The sequence below is a fragment of the Manis pentadactyla genome, chromosome 18 (assembly GCF_030020395.1).
Source record: "Manis pentadactyla isolate mManPen7 chromosome 18, mManPen7.hap1, whole genome shotgun sequence".
NCBI classification, from domain to species: Eukaryota; Metazoa; Chordata; class Mammalia; order Pholidota; family Manidae; genus Manis; species Manis pentadactyla.
Window position 1 is genome coordinate 19,838,708 of NC_080036.1, and position 21,637 is coordinate 19,860,344.

The window sequence follows — 21,637 nt, forward strand, 5'->3', positions numbered from 1 at the left end:
TTAAGTCATGAAATAATTCCATCTTGACAGTGGCTTTGCAAAACTAATGAAGGAAGGACACTAGAAACACTACTATTTGGGTGTGCAGATGGAGATGAAGCATATCTGGGCAAAAAAAATTAGAGAAAATGTGGTCCTTGGATAGTTAGACATTTTATAATTTTATTTCATTCATAACTACTGCTTGAGGTATCAACTTATTTCATAAAATGATGTCAGTCCTATTTGATAAAAAGAAGGCTTGACCCCAGGGGATGTAGAAATTGGAACAAAGATCTGTTAAGCCCCTTTAGGACATTTCCTGTAGGATTAAAAAATCCCAAGCTGTATAGTGCTGTAGAGGAGCATTATACTACACATAAACCAGATAAAAATCTTTCAAAGAAATTTTCCACTGCTTTCAATAAATTTCCCTTTTTTTGTGTAGAGAAATCAAGAAGATTACAGAATAAGAGAGACTATAATTCCAAAGTATTACAGAGAATAATACAGGTTCATCTGCATTATTGTTATCTTTCACTTCATCAACCTTAGTTCCAGGACAGCAGAGCTCCAGAGCAGGACAAGAAATCGAGTGTAGATTCATTCATGCTGAGAGATTTCAAAAGTTAGAATTACTAAGGCTGGGCTGGAAAATAAGAGAGATTTACTTAGCCATTAAAGATATGTACTGGGCAGTAAAACTGATAGATCCTTATTACATTGTCCCATAAGAGACAGGGCCCCTCAGAGTAGTTAATGCTAAGGAAATTTAAAGCAAGTTATAGGAAATACTTCTTCACCTGGTAGAATTCATTCTGAGGAATTTGCTGCCCCAGGCAGTCATAAAATCAATCACTGAGTTGGATTTCTTCAAAGGGGCAGGATAATGACCCACCCTTCTGGCTAGTTGAGGGAAGAAGAATCAATTTGCCTGCTTCTAGGAGATCACAGTTGATTACAAGTGGGGTCAGCAAAAAGATGTCCCTCACACTTGATCAAAATAATTAAAAAATGTTTGCCCATGTTCACAAGTCCTAGAAAGAAAGTGGAAATAGGGTGTAAAGCTGAAATGATCTGATCCAATATGACAAATGTTTTTTGACAGGGACAAAAAATTCAACAATGCAAAAATCAATTCCAGGAACCAATGATAGATGTTCCGAAAATATTTTTTCATACAGGCATTTTTTTAATGGTAATATACATATTACCCAATGCTTTTGTTTTTCATCTGATTCCTAACAAGCATTCTTGGAGTACATCTGCCAAACCTAAAAACAGTTAAGACACATGACTGTCTTTTGCCCAATGGAGAGGACGTACAGTCAGAAGGGTTGTGAATGCATGGGAAATGTTACAGGGCAATGTTAATTTTGAGGTTATCATGGTAAATGTCAATAATAAATTCCTTGGATAAAGTCATCGTAGTTTAAATTCAGCTTCTTTTCTGTAAGTTACCCCACCTCTTTAACTTATTTTTCTTGACAATGCAGTGTAGTCTGTAGGACTTCACTTAATGCTACTACAGATGCATCTAAAGCAATACAGATACTACAAAAGCAATATTGCACCTTTGACATTCTAATTTGTGAGCTTCAAAAGAGACACTGAAAAGGCATTTCAGATACAGTCGGAGCTCAGATTTTCATTGGGAGACAAAAGAAAGTCACACAATCTATGAAAAAGAAGTTTTAGCTTTAAAAAATTATAAAACAAAATCCTAAATAAGTAATAATGAAATCTAGTATTTGGATTTTAATAAGGTGTAGCAGTGCTGATAAGGCATCCTTGTCCCCTCCTGCAAACCAGGAAGTGTTACCAACTTTCAGGGACTTTGACCTGTCTAGCTCCATTACCCATTGTCAATGGAAAAGCAAAAGTAAACATAAAAGGTGTCTGGAAGTGCTTCTGTGGGAAACTGCCATAATTCACAACAGCAGTTGTAATTTGATCATTAGAACATCTTTATTTTCATAAGCACATTCTACTAAAGCACTATCCTGAACAAAAAATTAGAAAGACGAGAGCACATATCTCAATGTTAAGGTCAGAGGAATTTTCTGTCTTCGCCATGCACTGTTAGGAGCCTTACCAGGCATTCCTGGGTCAGCTCACCTCACTGCTGCCTCACCTCGTGGAGGGCACAGTCCTTGGAGCCAGACGCGTGGGGTCCAGCCCTGGCTCTGCCTCTCATAAGCTGGGTCATCTTGGGCAAATCATTTCACTCCCCTTGCCTCAACATCCTCATCTGCAAAACAGGTAGAACAGTATTTACTAATACACCGTAGGGCTGTTGTAAATGTGAATTAATATAAAGTAACCAAAACTGTGCCTGGCACATAATACGTGCTCAGATGTTATTTTCCTTCAATTCCCAGAAAGCATGGCGTTTGAGGGAAATCGTCTTTCCCCTGAGAGAAAGAGGGACAGGGGAGGTCATCTCCTCTTTTCATGGATTTAGGGGTAGATGTGGGAGGAGTTCATACTGTTAGACTCTCGCCCCATTCTGGCCCCTACCTTTCGGATGCCCCCAGGCCCACAGGGTTTCTCCTTAAATGCTGCACTCCACAACCCAGTAGGTTTACTGCCTCCTCACAGTCCTCGCTTCTGCTCTTCCCTCAGCCTGGAATAGCGGCCTTGCCCTCCCACCCTTGCCCCCCACCACCAGCCCATCAGACCCCGACTTGGCTCACTCACTCATCCATCAGCCCTCTGCTTGGATGCCATCACTTCTGAGAACTCCTCGAATCTGAGTTAGGCGCTCCTCATGCACTCACTCCCCACCCCCCAACTTCCATCGCCATCTTTCATGATCTGTTTACTTTCTATATGCGTCAGTTAGCCCCACTTGGCAGGAAGGTGGTCTCGCTCATTCTCCACTGATCCCCACCGCTGAGCTCCATTTCTGACACACTCTTCAAAGACCTGAATGGATAAAAGAAACAACCAAGACAAGGAGGAAAGCCTGGCCCTACACAGGACCGTGTTTTCCATTTGCATGTGCCTTTACTGCACAAAACCACCTGTTGATGAGTGTCTGCTCAAATGGAACGGATGTTTTGATCACCATATTACAAAAAAGCCAGTATTGGAAATTGTGGAAATTGTGTGGAACTAATTGGCTTATGCCTTATAACACCAGTACTGGGAAAATCTATAATGCAGTCTGAACTGGGAAAATTTTGAAACAAAGTAAAATGTTGACAAATTCTTTGTGGCTTATTTGGTCTGAAAAGAAAGACTCAAATGGGGGTTGCAGTTTTTTATATGAGGCTAAACTTAATTGCTCAATCGTATTGCAGAGGGCACACTTATCTTCTATAATAGGCAAAACAGAATTAATCTTGTAATCTTCTGAGTACATAAGCATATATTTGGCTTTGTGATGGGTGATCAGAATGGGAGAAACAATAGATGAAGCAATTAGAAGGCAAGCATAGTGAGATAAAGGACTGATTCAGGGGGTGCACCCTCCCATTTCACCCATACCTGAAAGATGCAATTAATAGAGGCAGAAGCAACCCAGATGGATGATTCAGCTCTTTATTTCTCTTGTGAATGCAGGTTGAATCTACTTTTAGAAACATATGATAACAACTATAAAAATAACTAGCATATTATTTATGTGTGCGTCCATTAGCTCCACTTGTCAGGGACGTGGTTTAGCCCATTCTCCACTGCTTCCCATCATTGAGCTCCATTTCTGACACTCTCTTCAAAGTAATAACCAGCATATAACTAGCATGTAAGCAGGAGCTGTATACAGAACCTCTGCTATGTGCTGTTCCTGCATTATGCCAATTAATCACAAGAATCCTTGAGGTATGGAATGATTATAACAATACAGATGAGTAATTTGAGGCTAAGTGATCAAGAAATATGCTCAAGGTCACACAGCTAGCAATCAGCAGAGCCAGCTTTCAAGCTATTGGTCATTTCATTAGAGAGTTTTTCCTCTTAGCTTCTAGGGTACACCACCACCCTCACCCCAACTCAGATATTGAGAGATAGTGAGGAAAGCCTGAGCTCTGGAATCCAAACACTCACATTAATTATCAGTGTGAGTAGATCACTCCATCTCTGTTTTATCATTTATTATATGAGAATAATATTACTTCCTCTGCCTGCCTTCCAAAGCTCCCATAATAGTCAGGTGAGATGGTTTATATGCAAGAACTTAGGAAACAGGAATGTGCTGTACAAATATCAGTTGGTAGTGTTTGTTTACAAACAGTCTATTGGTGGATTTGTATGAATTTAGTTGGAATTTAGGGAGTATTTTATACAACACAGTTGAAAATGAGTTCTACCCAAACCAGATGTGATAAATGAATGAAGATGCTGGGCTTTGCCCATACAGACAAAACGGATGTGATTCAGAGGAGAAAGTGGCTGTCCTATAACCATGTACTCCAGGCTTAAGGAAACAGTAATTGGCACGTACAGAAAAGTAAGACATTAAAGACCAGGTTCCTCTCCTGAATACAGCTGTGCCTGGGATCCAGCACCACTTACAGATTAAGAAAAGGTAAATCCATCTGAATAATAGGGATTTCCTAGGGATTAAAAATGATCTTATCTGAAGAAAAGACCAACATCTCCATATTTATCTATTTGGAGAAGACAGACAACTTACAAGGTTTTAAATTTTTGTTTTATAGCCCACACATCTTCCCTCCAATATATTTTTTATAAAATATGGAAACGTAAAAGATGATACCTACCTCTAGTACATTTGCAAAGCTCTGGAAAAAATACAGTGTTATAGAGAAGAAGGTAACTTAAGATCGAATTTCATCTCTCAAATTTTTCCACCTGTCCTTAGCATCATAACTCTACTCGCTTTCCACATAAAATAACACCCTTGACTATAATAATTTACACTTTTCTGCATTTGTTGAGTACTGAAACATACAGTCAAGTACTAGAATAGGAATCTGTAATTTTTCTCCATTTAGCATCCATTCTGCCTTTATGGAATAGCAGCTCAATTTTACACCACTCCTTTTCTCTATTCTCAGTCCATAAGATTTAAATGGAGCTGAATCCACCTGTTGTTTCCAGTGGTTGGAAGGTAACCTAAGCCTGACCAATCAAGACAATGATGACATTTTTCATGGCCAGGCATGTGACCCAATCAAGACCTCTGGGTATCAAGACCCTGGAATGTTTGATGTAACAACTGAGAAAGAAGCTACACTGGTTAAGATACAGTCTTTGAGGTGCCAGTAGCCATCTTTGCTGCCCCTTGAAGAGAATCTACTTGAGGATGAAGTCAACAAAAAAAGAAAGCAGAGCTAAAAGATAAAAAGTAATTTCCTAGGGGTGTTATGTGCACACTTATCTCTCCCCCTGCTCTTCCCCATCATGTGAGCTAATTCATTCGCTTTTTGATTAAATTAGTTTCTAGTGAGGTTCTATTAATTGCAACTGAAAGTAACCCACTCATCCAAGGAGATTTAGCAGATGTGCGAAGTCTCTATGGATTACATACAATGTCTATCAGGACTCTGATAGACTTTCAGCAATAGAATGCAGAGATAGAAAGGGAAGATTAGATTTTTCAGCAATAGAAAGAAGTAGAGATAGAAAGGGAAGTTGTAGAACTGGATTTACTCTTTTTGTTTCATTTTCCTTCTCTGTTCTTGATCTTTCCAGATGCTGAGTAATCGTAAGAACAAACATTCATAAATATACAAGCATTCCTCCAATCATATGTTTTTGGTAAAAAATTACTATCCTCATTGTACCAACTAAGGAAACCAAAATGAAAGAATTGTTTTCAGTGTTTCAACAGATGTACAAGCACTGGAAATATTAAGTTGAGCCTCAGTGTAACACCTTGTAGATGTTAACATATGTTGTATTTTTATCAACGTAAAAATCTAGAAAAAGCACCCTGATTAAGAGTCAAATTATGTTCCTCAGCCTGCCATTGAAAGGTTGTTGAAACTTGGAGAATCACCTAATGATTCTTTCACACCAAGAGATGCCAGTGAAAATGAAGGAAACAAATTAGCTTGTTCTCTAGCAGGTCTTGAAAATTAGAACTTTGGATTTTAGTCCCAGTGTCACCAGTGACTGGATGCATGAGCTTGGGCATATCATGTATTCCTCTGGACATCTACAAAAGTAAGTTAATGACACTCAAACTTTAGCTTATCTCAGGTACATTTTGTGGGGGACAAATGAGAAAATATATTTGAAATGAGTTGTGAAATTTAAGGTTTTAGGTACATGCAATAGGTTCCTGCATCTAGTGTCAGAAAAAAAAAAGGAATTCACATTTGCCTGAGTAACATAGAGAAAACTTCCTTCATCATGATATTACAGGATATGGCCTGGAAATCCCCTAAGCCACAACCAGAAAACAAATCTGGCCTGGGGTGGGATAGAATAAAACAAGTTAAAAATGCACCAAGGTTATCATTCTTCATTCATTCTTGATGATTTATGCCACATGTTCTATAGCTCAGCAATATTTTATGCCATCCACTCCCATATAGAAAAGAGTTATCCACTGGAAAAATAACAGTAAATATAATACAAGTATAAAAAGAGCTGGGTTGTACCTCTAACTACCACTAGTTTATTTTGTGACATAGGACACAGTTACTGATAGCCCTATTTTCTTGAATGGATTGAATTATACAGTGTGGTGGACATCACTTGTGCTTGCCAACATCTGCCTTTCCTCTCCTCTTAGATGCATAGAAGACTATATTTCTCAGATTCTTTGTAGTTACACTTGGCCAGGTGACTAGTTCTGCCCAAAAAGATATGAGCAGAAGAGCTACATGTCACTTCTGGGCATGAGACCCTCTAGTACTCACTTCCCCTGTGATGGCCACAGAAGAGCCACTAATTTGAGAACATCTAGTTATAGATGGTAAAGCCTGAATCATCTTGGCCCTTGAGTGGATATACGAACAGAATCCCCTCACTGAGTTGCAATCAGTATGTAGCGTGAACAAGAAAGAAGTCTTTGTTTTGTTAAGCAGCAAATATTTTAGTGGTAATTTGTTATAGCAGCATAGCCTGGCTTATCCTAATACAAAAATTTCCATTTTTTTCTTTCAGCTCCCACTTGCTACAATTGCTATGTATAAAATGGATTTAGAGCAGAAAGAAATGATGAACCCCACAGATATGCTAGGATATTTTTCTTTATAAATTGTAGGGAAAGATAGGAATAAGGAGAGGCCTATGGAGTTTCTCTGCCCTCAGGAGGGGGCATTCTACAAGATTTCCTTGGATATGTCTTTCCATTTCTCCCACCGGGACTTTTTAAAGAAAAACAATTAAAATGTGTTTTATTTTGCTGAGTAGCAGAAAAAATGGATGTCAAATGTGAATGATGTCTTAATGTGAAAGTATAGAGAATAGAAATGTAGATTTACTATAATTAGACATTGTATTTATTTATTTATTTGCAGATGTGTCTCAAGGGACTTGAATAATAAGTACATTTAATAAATCTAGTAAGTAGTATCCTATCCCTGAATATGCTCACTATATCTTTACTCTCAAAATTCAGGAATATGTTCAAACTAGGTAATGCATAGTAAATTTTATGTTTTCATGTTTTTGCTTTTGTTTTTTTGTCAGTCAGAAGACCATTCAAGGAAAATACCAGAAGTCTGAGGATGTGTTTGTAGCTAAAGAGAAAGATATTTTCTCCACTTTATGAGAAAGATATTTTGTCTACTTTATCCAAAGTCTTACATATGTTTTATTGACACATAAGCCCTAGATGTCTATCTAAAATATAACTGGATTCACTTGAAAAGAGTCATTTTCTTAGCAAATTCCAAAATCTGCAAATTAACATGACTAATAAATTAAACACAATATCTAATTATAGCAAATCTACATTTCTATTCCCTACACTTATACAATGGAAACACATAACATGAGTAAGGGAGGGACCAGTGTAATTCCAGTCCCCCACCAGGTTTCTTCTCCTCTACCTCACTGTGAGTGAGAGAGGGATAGGAGAAAAAGCTGGCAAAGTGAGAAGGGTTAACAAGATTAAGTGAAAGAAGAAAAGAATACACAGGGAGGCTCATGTGATTTCAAGCATGGTCAAGTCAAGACGACGCACCAAGCGATGAGCAAGAGAACCACTTCTTGACTTGACTTCTCTTTAAATAGCCTTTAAAATTACTGGTCACACTATTTTTGCAATGGCCCAAGTAGCTCAAACCTCAGAATTGCAGCTAAGAGGTTTGCAGAACATACCAAGGTCACTTTGAGTGATGCACAGAGGAGCTTCCAAATGCATTAAGAGAGACAAGTCAGAAGGCAGAACCAAAACTGGACAGAAGGCCACATGGAGCCAAGAGAACAGTAGTATGAGTGTCGAGCATCTTCTTCAGAGTCCAGACCTGAAGACTATAAATGTGTCAATGCTACCTTTATCCCTTCTCACCAGGCCCTCCTAGGGTAGCAGAGAAATCCACACTCTAACCTTACTTCTTGACTCTACATTTTCAGGAAATCCCGCCATACTGCACATGGGTAAAGAGAGGGAGTTCCGTGTGAGCAGGAAAGTGGTCTCACAATGTAGGAAACAGGAAAACTTATCATAAGAAAAGTAGGTAACAATTTTGAAGTGCTTACTACACACCAGGAAGTAAGCTGAATATTTTACATGCCTCGTCTTTTTAAAAATCCTATTTCATACTATTCACTTAATTTATAGGTGAAGAAAATGAGGTTCCAAAGGATTAAATGGGCTATTTAAGTACTCATAGTTAGTTGGTAAATGGGAGAGGTGGGATTCTGAGACAGATTATCTGATCAAAAGCCAGCCCCAGCCACTTGTCACACCAGAGAATAGGGTCAAGCCACATTTCCCCCAAGTTGCTCCCACTAACTGTTGGATGCCGTGCATTACTCATACCTCTCAGCTGAGCGATTGGTCTCATTCTCACCTATGAATACCTTGAGTATGTCAGTCTGTAGAGATAACTTGTGTCCCTCCATTAACCCTTCACGTTTCTTGATAGGTTGTGTCTACCCAACCCCAAATCTGCGTTTTAGCTACTATAAACAGAGAGACTTGCAGAGATAGCTCCAATAAGTATCCCTTTATAAAAGCTTGGCAGATGTTCCAATGAACAAAACAGAATAGACACCAAGTGACTCATAGACACTAAGAAGTAACTAGTGGTTACCAAGAAGAAAGGGTTAGGGTGGGCGGATGGGGTGTGTGAGAGGGATAAAGGGGTACAATAATTCATAATTACAATATAAGTTTGTCATGGGGATGGTAGTATAGTATGGAGAATATAGTCAATGCTTCTGCAATATCTTTCTATGTTGACAGAGAGGGGGTGAGGATTTAAATATATGGGTAACTGCTGAACCACTGTGTTGTACCTTTGAAACCAGTATAGATAGTGTATCAATGATACTTCAATAAAAAGAATTTTTAAAGTAAAAAAATAGAGAACAAAATAAACGACCTTGCCTAACCAGATACTTAAATGGACTCGCAAGTATTTCATAGTTGAAGAGTGGTTCACTGGCACATAGTAACAGCAGTAAGTATTTGTTGAATGACTGAACTTTTAATAATTAAAGAGATTCTCTCTCAGAAGCACTTTTCCATGAAACTACTTTTAAAGAGGCTATAAAAATAGGGAAAGAAGCAAAAGGCTACAAATTAAACTATTTATTAATTTTACGTATTCATTTTAATTCATACACTCAACAACTATTTATCAGTTTTGTAGTCAGTCCCAGACGCTGGGCGACTTACTTCTTAGGAGTGTGCTAGTTGTCGATTGCTGTGTAACAAATTGACCCAAACCTTGGCAAGTTGAAAAACAACAAATGCTTATGTTCTCAGTTTCTGAGAGGCAGGAATCTGAGAAGGGCTTGGCAGGTACTTTTGGGTCAGGGTGTCTTATGAGGTTCATTCAAACTCTTGGCTGGAACTGAGGTTAATTTACGACTGACTGGTGCTGAAGAATCAGGTTACAAATTCACTCTCCTACTTGTGGGCAGGCCCCAGGTCTTCACTGGCTCTTGGCCCACTTCAGTTCCTTGCTGTGTGGGCCCTTCTGTAAGGCTTCCCAGAGCTAGACCGAGACAGACAGAGAGAGAAAGAGAGAGGAAGAATGCACACAAACCAGAAACCACAATTGACTTTTTATTACCTTGTCTCCAAAGTTGCTCTACGTCACTTCTGGGAATTAAGCTCCATCTTTCAAAGAGAGGCACATCAGAGAATTTATGGATATAATTTCAAACCCATGGAGGAGGGTTGATTAGATAGGAAACTGTTAAAATCTTCATATACCTTTTTGTTTGACTGATTGCAATTAACATGCTATTGTGTATCTTAATTTTCTATTAATAAACTAATAATAGCCATGTGGTTGGTATGGGAAGGGAGATACTTAGACAGGAGTCCAGGTGGGGAACTTCCTCTCCTTTCTCACCCTCTCCATTAGGAGACCCAGAAAGTGTCAATCCCTCATCAAGATACCTTGTGTCTTTAGGTGAAGGATGTCATTTTCCATTCATGTGTCAAGGTATTGCATCAACCTAAAGTTCTAGCTGGGCATCTTTTTTTTTTGAGAGGGCATCTCTCATATTTATTGATCAAATGGTTGTTAACAACAATAAAATTCTGTATAGGGGACTCAATGCACAATCATTAATCAACCCCAAGCCTAATTCTCAACAGTCTCCAATCTTCTGAAGCATAACGAACAAGTTCTTACATGGTGGACAAATTCTTACATAGTGAATAAGTTCTTACATGGTGAACAGTGCAAGGGCAGTCATCACAGAAACTTTCGGTTTTGCTCATGCATTATGAACTATAAACAATCAAGTCAGATATGATTATTCGTTTGATTTTTATACTTGATTTATATTTGAGTCCCACATTTCTCCATTATTATTATTATTTTTTTAAATAAAATGCTGAAGTGGTAGGTAGATGCAAGATAAAGGTAGAAAACATAATTTAGTGCTATAAGAGAGCAAATGTAGATGATCAGGTCTGTGCCTATAGACTAAGTATTAATCCAAGCTAGACAAGGGCAACAAAACATCCACGGATGCAGAAGATTTCTCTCAAAACAAGGGGGGTGAGGTTCTAAGTCTCCCCTCTGTTGGTCCCCAATTTCTCTCCTGATGGCCCCCCTGTGTCTGTGCCTGTCTTAGGTTGTTCCTCCCTTGAGGAATCTTACCCCGTCTCTGGCTAACCAGTCATCTTCCGGGGCCATACAGGGAAATGTAAAGTTGGTGAGAGAGAAGCAATATTCTTTGAAAAGGTTAGCTTTTTACTTCTTTGCAGATTTATGCCCTGTGGCTTCTATGCCCAGCATTTGTCTTGAGGTATCTTTACCACTTGGAGGAATTGTGATACTCGGTAATTTTCTATATGAGGCACTAATTCTTCTAAAGGGTTGTAATTAGGAAGGAAGAAGAAAAGCCATAGAAGTAGCAGATGGAAGAAAACATGGGAAGATTGATTATTTCTTTGACATATCTTCTGGTAGAGTAACATAAGCATGTATAGGTTTTAAACTACTAATTAAATTGTGCACATACATTAACATAATAGGAATACAGCTACATAACAAAAGCAGACCTACAATTATCTCCAGTGAAACCAAGAAAACCAGTTAGGTACCCTAGGCATTTGTGAAAACTTATCAATGATATGATGGATATTGTCTAACCGAATTTGAATAGTTTGAGAAAAATCAGACAAATTAAAACAACACATTCCTGGGAACTGTTCACATCCCATGTGTTCTTTTAACTGTAGATAGTCTATAGTCGCAAGATTTTGGAGCGCTGCAACTTGCACTTCTCCTAATTCTTGGTTGAGTTCCGACAGTATAGATCCAGTCAAATTTGTTGTTTTCCTGTATGCACAGGCCATTTAGCTGGGCATCTTAATAGCTCAAAGAGAGTGGGGAAAATTCAATATCACACAGAAAAGACTATCAGAAAAGGTCATCAGGGAACCCAGAAACTGCCACAGAAATGTATGTCCCAATGAATTTTCAACATTCCAATTCATTTACCTTCTAATGGTCCGTGTTTTGTCCTGTTGAACTGTTCAGCAGATTCAGATTTTCACCACTGTCCTTCCCATCAAATAATGAATTCTGAAGCAGAATTTCCATCTGTTGGTTTAGAGAATGCAGCATCTCCTCTCTGCACTGAAATCAAGTTATCCTCACCTTTCAAAGCCCAGAGTACCACTTCATCATCAGCAATGTGGAAAGCCACAAATCAATTAAACTTGCCTTGAATTTATGAGTACTCATGAATTGCACTTACAATGGTTTTACAAAAATGATGGTAGCACAAGGTTCTCAAAAGCACACAAGTAGGGGAATGGCACATCTGGGGTCAGTGACACCTACTCCTTTGGTCCTGTCAGTGACTCAAGCTCAGCTCTTCATTTTGTTTCCACAGGCCCACTGCCCCATTAACATTGCAATATTCCTTGTCACTTAAAACCTCATGCAGGTTTCTGAAGAGCCCTGGGTGACTAAGAAGGCCTCAGGTTGGAATGCAGCCTCTGTAATCCGCTCACAGGGGTAGAGAGGAAACAAGTCGAGAGAGGGTTACAAATACAGCCAAGCAGCTAAATTTTGCATTTCGTTTTCTGCTTTAAAATCTCCATTGGCTGCACATCTGAGAAGGCTTAAGAACATAATTTATTCCATATTAAGTTCCCAGTAATTTATGCCCACTAAATTGGCGACATAGGAAGAATTTTTTCATTGACTACCATGGAAGATTATTAAGGGCCATTTCATGCAAGTAGAGACAGCACGGGCAGCCATACTCTATACAATAGGACATGCAAAGCAACCCGAGTTTTAAATTAAAATAATCTGTATCTTTTTAACTGAAAAATTTATAATTTCAGGTTTTGGGTAATTGCCCCTTCACACAAAAATTCTTCTCTAGGTAGTCCAACTCCAGGGCACACTTTGGCTTTTACACACCCTCTTCCACAAACCAGGTAAAACCAAGAAAGCCTTATTTCTATAGCTCATTCTACTTCCATATGTTTTTTATTTCGGATTTATGCCAAGGTAATAGCTCATTGCTCTGATATGCTTGCTTTCTTGACAGGTAAATATTAACTATTTGTTCTCAGCTTTACCTTTCTCAACAAGGAATGGTATTTGGTATCAGCTCTTCCTTTGTTTTGTCCTTTGAATGGAAAACAGGTTGGACTTACATGCACAAAGCCAAGCCAAAACAAAGTAGGAAATATGTTCCGTCATTTATATGAAAACTCCCAAATGGCTAGATATTTAGTGGCTATTCTAATGATTAATGTTTTTTTTATTTTCCTCCCATTTTTTTATCGCATTTACTACAATCATGGGCTGAGGACTATTATTTGTAATTATTCCATAATGATGTAATCGTTCTTCTTTCCCTATTATTTCTCAGAAATATTTGCATTGAGAATATTAAACTGATACATTTATTGTCATAATTATTTAGATTCAGCATGTGGTATGCGGGCATGAATGTTAATTCTTCAAGGTGGTGGGGGGTACTATACTAGCTCCCTGTCAGAATCTCAAAGTGAAGTCTCCACCTCCTCGTAGAATCACCAGCAGGCAGAAGGGCTGGCATTGACCTAAAGCTGATTTTTTATCATGTGCATGTGTGTCTTCCAATCCCATCTGAATCTCTCATTATGGGCTCTCTGGAATCATATTTTAATATTGCTAATAAATAAGACTGCTTCTGTCCTTGCCCTGGAGGTTCACAGCCCTCAACGTTTTTGCCTTTCTTTGGGTCATAGACTGGTGGTTGGATGATGTTTGTCAGTACGTCAGCTGTCTGGACAAAGGCTGGCATCCCTGAGATGATTATCAAGGCTAAAATGACCTTCTCTTCTCAAAGCTCTAAACTTCTTCACTGAAAATGTGTGCTGCTCCCTAGAGCTGTGAACCATAGTATAAGCATAGTGCTCAAAAACGTATTCTATTTTGATGAATTCCTTTGCAATGAATTCTAAAAGGAGAATTCACAAGAGCCATAAGGTGGTGGGGAGAAAATTTTTTAAGGGAGAACGTATTTAGAAAATAAGAATGAGAAGACATCTTGCCACTAAGTCAGTGGGAATTTGAAATTGCTCCAAGCCAAGGAGCCAATAGACTGGCTGAAACATAAGGTAGAATTCAGAGGGAGCTGATCATGTTTTGATTTCATTTTATGCTTTTCTTCATGCTTGTTTCCAGGATCTAATTGGTTTCTATGTTGGAAAATGTTAACACAGAGCAGCAGTGCAAAGGGAGGGCATCAAAATATCTTAGATTAATTCCTCGCCCTGCATAGATCTTGTTCTTTCCCTGGGCAAGTGGCCATAAATTACTAACTTTTAGGAATCCAGATTATTGGTATTCCTTAGGTCATGGAAGTTACATGGAAGCCACAGGAAGATGTCTTCTTAAGCACACTTTAATCCAACTGAGACAGTATCTTTGCCAATGTTCAGACGATACAGAGAATGACGAATAACAACAACAAAAACAAAACACACCACAAAGTTATGTTTTGGTCATATGAGATTATACTGTGACTCTGAATCACAGAAAGACCCATACCGAGAACATGGTTGAGACTTACTATCATGCTGAGAAGTAACTAAAGCAACAAATTGGACAACATTGGCTTGAAGCCTCTCCTGCAGTGTTTCTCAAACTTGTGGCACTTGAGTTTCATGCAGGTGACTGTCCCAGGTCAAGACAAAGGACACAGTATGATGTCTGTGGCGCTCATGCCCTTCTCTTCAACAGGTGGTCCCACTGTAAAGAGCTCGTTTTTATAAGAACTAGTTTGAATTGTGATTGCTCTATCCAAAATGACAAACATGAAAAGATAGTCAGATGCTCCAGCTGTCATTAAAAGACAAATTAAAAACTGATTTTCTTAAACCTGCATCATTCATTCAGGATGCACTGAGAGCTTGTTCTGTGCCTGGTGCTGTGCCAGGGACTTAGAACAGAAGTGAATCAGCTAATCTCTCAGCCTCCAGGGAGCTTCCAGCCCCAGGGGAGAGAGAGACATATAAAACTAACCGAAACAGTGTGGTTCATCTGTTCTGATAGAAGTGCAAGCACTGAAGAGGAAGCTAACAGTACCAATCATTTTGGCATGAATGCAAAGTTAGGACTACATTCTGGCAGGATTTTTTTTTGGTCACAACTCCATAGAGTAATCTCCTCTGATATTTCCACAACCTTGTCTACTTTCATAGGTCCTTCTCTCTGTCTTAAACATTCAGGTAAATGCCCAGCATACAAGGAGCTGAATTTTTTCCCTTTAGTAAGAAACTGAAGTGTGGCTCATCAGCTGGACTAAAAAGAAACTCTGTCCTCTTGGAAACGTCCTCAGATGTACTCCTCCCCCCATGAAAATGACAGGGAGACAGAAGAAGGCCCAGAGTTTAAGAACTGTCTGAGAACCCCACAGCTTCTTTTCACAAATCCCAATAATCTGAGGAGCAAGGATCTTGATTGTCCCCCAGAGGGATAAGAACCTGACCTGACCTACTTTACCTTTCCTCTCTGCATCTCCCCAGCTGGCGTTCCCATTTCCCTCTTGTCCCCATCCTCGCTGTGCCCCACCTCCCACATCTGAGTCCCAGATCAAATCACCTCCCCTAGGAAGTCTTTCCCAGGCAGTTTTCTGAGTAGGAAGGACCACTGTCACTTTCAAGCTTCCAAAGCTCTTTTTAACTGGAGCTTTATCATGTTTCTTGCCTCTTCCCCACAAACTTAAAAAGTCCTTGAAGCCAAGGCCCATGACTTTGTACCTACGAATGCCTTGTACCATGCTGGGAACATCCTACTGACTCAATAAGTGGATGTAAATAAATGTATAAGTGAGAAAGCTTTCATGGAGAACAGGAAAATAATCATTCTCCCCTCTCCTGCTAGACTCCTATAATCTTCATGCTAACTCGTGGTCCCACTCACCCTTCCACCTCCTCCTGACACCTCATGGCCCACTCCCCAACAGGAAGCTCTAAATGCAGACTGGGACTGGGGTATAACCAGGTGGGCACAGCTGATCTTGATTTGCAATATTCCCCCAGGACTGGCTGATCCGAACCAACCACCACTTTCCAGATGAGTAACGCGCGCACGAGTGGTTCCTTCCTACAAGTTGAGATTTGAATACTATTTGTCGCTCTGCTGCTGTGAATCAAAATAAGAAGTACACTGTTTTCCACAGTGGCCTTAAAAATAGTAGATGCTTAGCTTCATGGAGATGCCAAAGCCTCCTGGTGACTTCAACTTACACTGGGTCACCAAACTTTAACTTGTATTGGGTCACCAAATTTAACCCAGATTCCCAGTTTACTTTATTTTGGATTATTCCTTCTGTTTGGCTGAACGTATGTTCTCAGTTGGCTTTATGTATTTCCAGTGCCCCACTGATTCACCAAAGAGGAGAAGCAGAGAAAGTTGGGGCTGCCCTGCTTGTATGAACCGAGGCTGGCAATTCTGGTTTGAGTGAGTAGAACCAGGAGAACCAGTCTAAGCTGGTTTTCCAGAGGACAAGGCTTTTAACTCCTTAGCATCCCAGCATCTGGGTAGGTCCCACTCATCAAGAACCCTTTCCCAGCATGGCTTGCCTGTGAAGAGCAAGCAAAGGTCCTTCTCACAGAGGAGAAGACAACCCCAAGCAGCCAGCAAAACAGGAAAAACATCCAGGCAATCATCTGAGTATTTGTGGGGAGCTACACATGTGGCTCTGCACCAAATACAGGATAAAACATTTAGGTCTCTTAAGGAAGTGATAATCCTTCAGACCGTTATGAAATGGAAAACTGAGACAATTGGAGAGAGGTGGAGTACAGCTGCCTTCACATTCCTCACCCTTCAATCCACCCATTCCCCCTAAAGAGCAGATTCTTAAATCCAGACCCACTTTCGTACACAACCAGAATGGAATACTTTGTGATACTGATTTCATTAACAGAAAATCTGATACGCGATGTCCTTGGTTCAAACCCTGCTTCTGCTGCTGCCTAGCTGTGTATGACCTTGGGCATATTATTAACCTCTCTGTGCATCAGTGTCTACATATATAATATGGGGATAATGCAACTAATTGTGTTTTATGCTTGTTGCAAGAGTTAAATTTAATACATAAATAAATGAAATAGGAACATGCTGGATTACGCAGCTAAGGGGTTCTTCAGATAGGACATTAGATAAAAAACTGATGTTGCAGGTCTTAAAATTAAAAGTGATGGGATACAGATAGAATTATCCTCACAGTGTCCACCTGCTTCCACTTGCTTTGCCCAGGTCTACATAGTTAATATCAGGACAGCCACCATAGGTTTTGTTTGTTATTTGCTTCCTTGCTTTTTAGACAGATAAATAGATAAATAGAAAGATAGATATTTAAGGCAAGCAAGCAAAAAACTAGAGAGATAGACAGACAGATGGAGAGAGATTCTAAGGATTGTATTTTCTTAAATTCACTGAACGTGAACCTGTTTAACTTAAACCACCCTCACAAGAAAATTGAAAAAAAGAAAAATTAAAAAAGAAAATTAATAAGGATAGGTCAAATGCTACCCATGCCGATTTGGTAGGATCGTTAATGATTCTATCATTGTTATTACATAAAGCTGTTGCGCTAATACTCAACGCATAATCTCCTTTCCTAACTGAAATAAAAAAAATCAGTTCTAAAGTCTAATTCCTCATGAAATCTGCGAAAAGATATTGGAAGTAGATTACAAGGGAAAAGTGAGGAGATGCGTGCCCTGCCTTTTGTCCTGCTATTAGCACCTGCAGACAGGCACTTCTTGCGACAAGAATGGACAGCTCTCTGCTCTCTAAGAATGTTTTCCTGGGGTCCCATGAGGAAACAAGACTTCTCAGTAATAGGGAAGTTCTTCTTGTCATCAGTGTCTGTCCCCATCCTCACAAGGAGCACGTTGGAGTGTTTGAAATGTGTTTATTTTGATGTTGCCAATTGCACCGTTTGCCATGCATCAACTTGTGCTCATCCCCCAGCATAATTATGATCAAGTGTTGCCCCATATTATAGGTGCTTTCTTCTTTTTTTTTCCCTGTGTCCCCTCCCCTTACAAGTGCAAGTGCTCTGCTAATGGGCTTTCAAAGGGAATAATTAGCCTGCACATCTTTGGTGGGGACACATGATGCAGCAAGCGACACTGGTTCATCTCTGAAGTACAGAAAGTTCAGGGTCGTACTGACTCCAAGCTCTAGAAGCAGCAAATTGTGCCACAGAGGGGAACTGCTGGCCCACCTGCCTACTAGCTCTCATCTGAGTGGTCTGGGGCGTGACTGCAGGCTAGGAAACCCTTTCCTGGCTACCTGCTGACTGGGGCAGACCTTCAGGGAAGGGCACTGCTCTGTCCCAGAGAGAAGCTTCACTGAGCGCTCCAAGTAAGCCAGTTTCTCCTTTGAGGCCAGTCTGGGACAGAAGCTGCCAGCCCGGTTCCATCGCCCAGTTTCCCCAGCAGCATAAAGGAGACAGTAGTAGTACTGACATCTTGATGGTGTTGTGAGCATACAGAGATAATGCAGGAAAGGTGCTTAGTGGTGCCCGTCAGTCTTCCTATGTCTATTTTTCCTCCATGTCTTTCCCCAAAGAATCTTTCTATCTATTGGTAATCATCTTTGCTGTGCAAAAGTTAATACCCACGAAAGTCACTGCTGGGCAAAGCCTAGAGATGGAAAGGTCAAAACTGCAAGGAACAGGATTTTGTCAGGACTGGGGCATGGAGATGGGTGGCGGAAGAAGATGAAGAGCAGCGGAAGGGAACGACGTGTGCATGGCAAGCCCAGCCTTGGCTGCTTAGGCCCCGGGTGGTCATGCAATCGGCCTTGCTGACCCAGGGCGAGCAGAATGAAATTTTTGCCCATTACTCTAACTGCGCACTGAAGCCCTGTCTTCCTGTGTGCCACGTCTCCGCGCCACGCTGCAGAGCGAGGCAAGTGCGGGCCTGTTAGGTCCAGGGGGCGCCTATAGGTGCAAATAGAAGAACCCAGGGTTTCAGGCAGAGAAAACTGGGTCCAGATGCGAGGTGGGGGGGGGCGGGGGAGGCGGGTCCTGCTTTTCTCCTGCGCTCAACTGAGCCTTGAAGCAACACAGCCCCGAGGCCATCCAATCAAAGCCACTTTCCCCAGTTTTTACAGATAACACTGCCCTTCCAACTCAACCCCAACATGCTCGCTGCTGCAGAAGGCCATGAGAGCACCGGGCGGCAGGGAAATCCTCCCCACCCCATCCCCTGGTCACGCAAGAAAGGGAAAGGACTTGTTTTCCCAAAAGTGTAGTTGTAGGTGGCTGGGATTTGGAGTAGGGGTGCGCTCTAGCTTTCAGAACCACAGAGCACATGCTCGCTAGCGTTGCTAGATGCCTCCAAGAGTAGTAACTGCTTCTAAAGACAACCTGATGTCTACAAGCTCCGGGGGAAGCTGAAGATTCCCCGGGGAAAAGACATCAACTGGAGTCACATTGAGGCCCGTGGTGAATGCCAAGCTCCCCTCCCATGTCTTCCTCTCAGCATCCCCAACTCACGCGCGGACACACACACACACACACACCGGTTAGGTGAACCCCAAATTAAGACCTAAGGCTTCCTCACTGGGCGCAGAAGGCCAGGCCACCCGGTTGGTTCTTTCTCCCGGGAAGTGGTTGGTCTTCCTCGCTTGTTCTGCCCTCGAGTTTCAGCCACCACCAACCCTCCGCGCCCCCTGACAGTTCTTTGGAGCCTCACTGATTTCTGCCCCGCAGGGCGCTGAGCGGAGAGGCCAGCCCAGCGGGGCCGTGAACCACTCAGCCTTCTCAGACTGCCCCGCGTGGATGAGGGTGACGATGCCCGAGCTGGCAGGGTAGCTTCCGCGCCCGGTGCGCTAATCCCTGCAGCACCCTGGTCCCTCCCAGGGCCTGTGAAGCACTGCAGCCTTTAGTACGCGCCCCCTTCTCATTTCCTACCTCTTTAAACTAGCCCTGGGGATCGTATTCAGGGCGGAGGGGTGGGGAGATCAGCCTGGCCCTTCACACACTGTTCTCTCAACCTGCTGCTCTCCTAGCGACCTTGCCAAAGGCTGCGCTTGCAGGCGCGAGACCCTGGCTGTCCTTGGGTGGAGGTGGGAGTGGGATGGGGGGATGAATCTAAAGTTTGTTCTCTGCTCCTAGAAAGCTGTGTGCAGCCCGCGAGAGGAGCCCATGTGGAGTGCAAGGTACCAGAGAAAAAAGTTGGCCCTGGGGTCACAGCAACACATAGCTGCGGTAGAGGGGAGATGCGACAAAGTGTGGGAGGAGTGACCGAAAGTTCCACTGGCCAAGTAAGCAGGCCAGAGGCTGCTGTGGAGAGACCAAGGTGGCGAATCCCGCTGGTCGGGAGGTTCTGCCCGGGGCTCAGTGTGGAAATCCGGGGTGGGGGTGTCAATCAGAGTCTATGTGAGGGGGGAAGGCGCACACGACGGGGCGTCGCTGCACCGGGCCCCAACCTCTGGTTCCTAGTCACGGTCCTGGAAACTATGTCCTCTGGGCAAGTAGGTACCCACACGGGCCAAGTCAAGGCTGGCGAGAAGGGGTAGCGAAGGTGGCGCTGTGGAACCACCGCTGGTGGCAGGCAGAGCCAGAGAATCCAAATGCAGTGGAAGAGGCAGGGCAAAGGCCTTTGTGGCGCGGAGTTACTCCCGACTGTGTATCGATTTCCCCAGTTTCTGCAATTCCAGGACTTATCCTCATCCTTTATTCAATCTCAGCTTGGGGTTCTGGGCCACTAAGCGTCCCATCTCCAGAGTACCACCCCGGCTAGGGGCAGGTTCCTTTAGCTCCGCCCGGGGGCGCATCGAGCCCGGTGTCCCAGTCCCCGCGGGCAGCTCTGCCGGGCGGGCGGCTGACTCTGGCAGGAGGACTGGCAGCCGCAGGCCGCGCGCGCAACTATTTTTGAAACGCTGTACTCTCCCCCTGAAAGGTGTTATAACAGCAATTCAATTACAGTAAGTGGCACATACAGTCCTCGCAGCTGGGAAGTCGGTAACTAACCGACCGGCCGGTGTAAAGGTATACGGCTGAACGCACCTTGCTTTTTAAATTTCCCGCTCCTCCTAATATCTCTTCTTTCCGTCTTTTCTTCACTCTGTGTTAATTGTAGTTGGATCCCAGGTTAATTAACTCCAAAGAGCTTAGTCTATCCGGACAGAAACACACTGAGAAATCGGCGCAAGATTCTAAAAACTGGACGTGCCGTCATAAAGATTGTTCGAAGTGCTTACGTTTCCTTCCACCGCTATAGCCCTTGCTTGCCAGGAACGGAGTTTAGTCCCCACAGTCAAAGCCGCCCGAGAATGTGGTCACCTGGGCTTGCATGACACGGAAATTCCCATATCAGGGCTTTCGGATCATAGGGCCTCAGACCAGGAGATGGTGCCCACTAAATCCCATAGGGCATGGTTTGCAGGCACCCCGTGGAAAAGGCGGGTCTGCTCTTGGTGTGCAGACACTTCGGGTTCCTTGGAGATAACCAACACACTAGCCATTTGTGTCATGGCGCGTGCATTTCATGCTAAACTTTAGTGTTCCATGAAATTAACAGTATCAACAAAAATGAGGCAAGGTATGTGTGTGTGTATGGGGG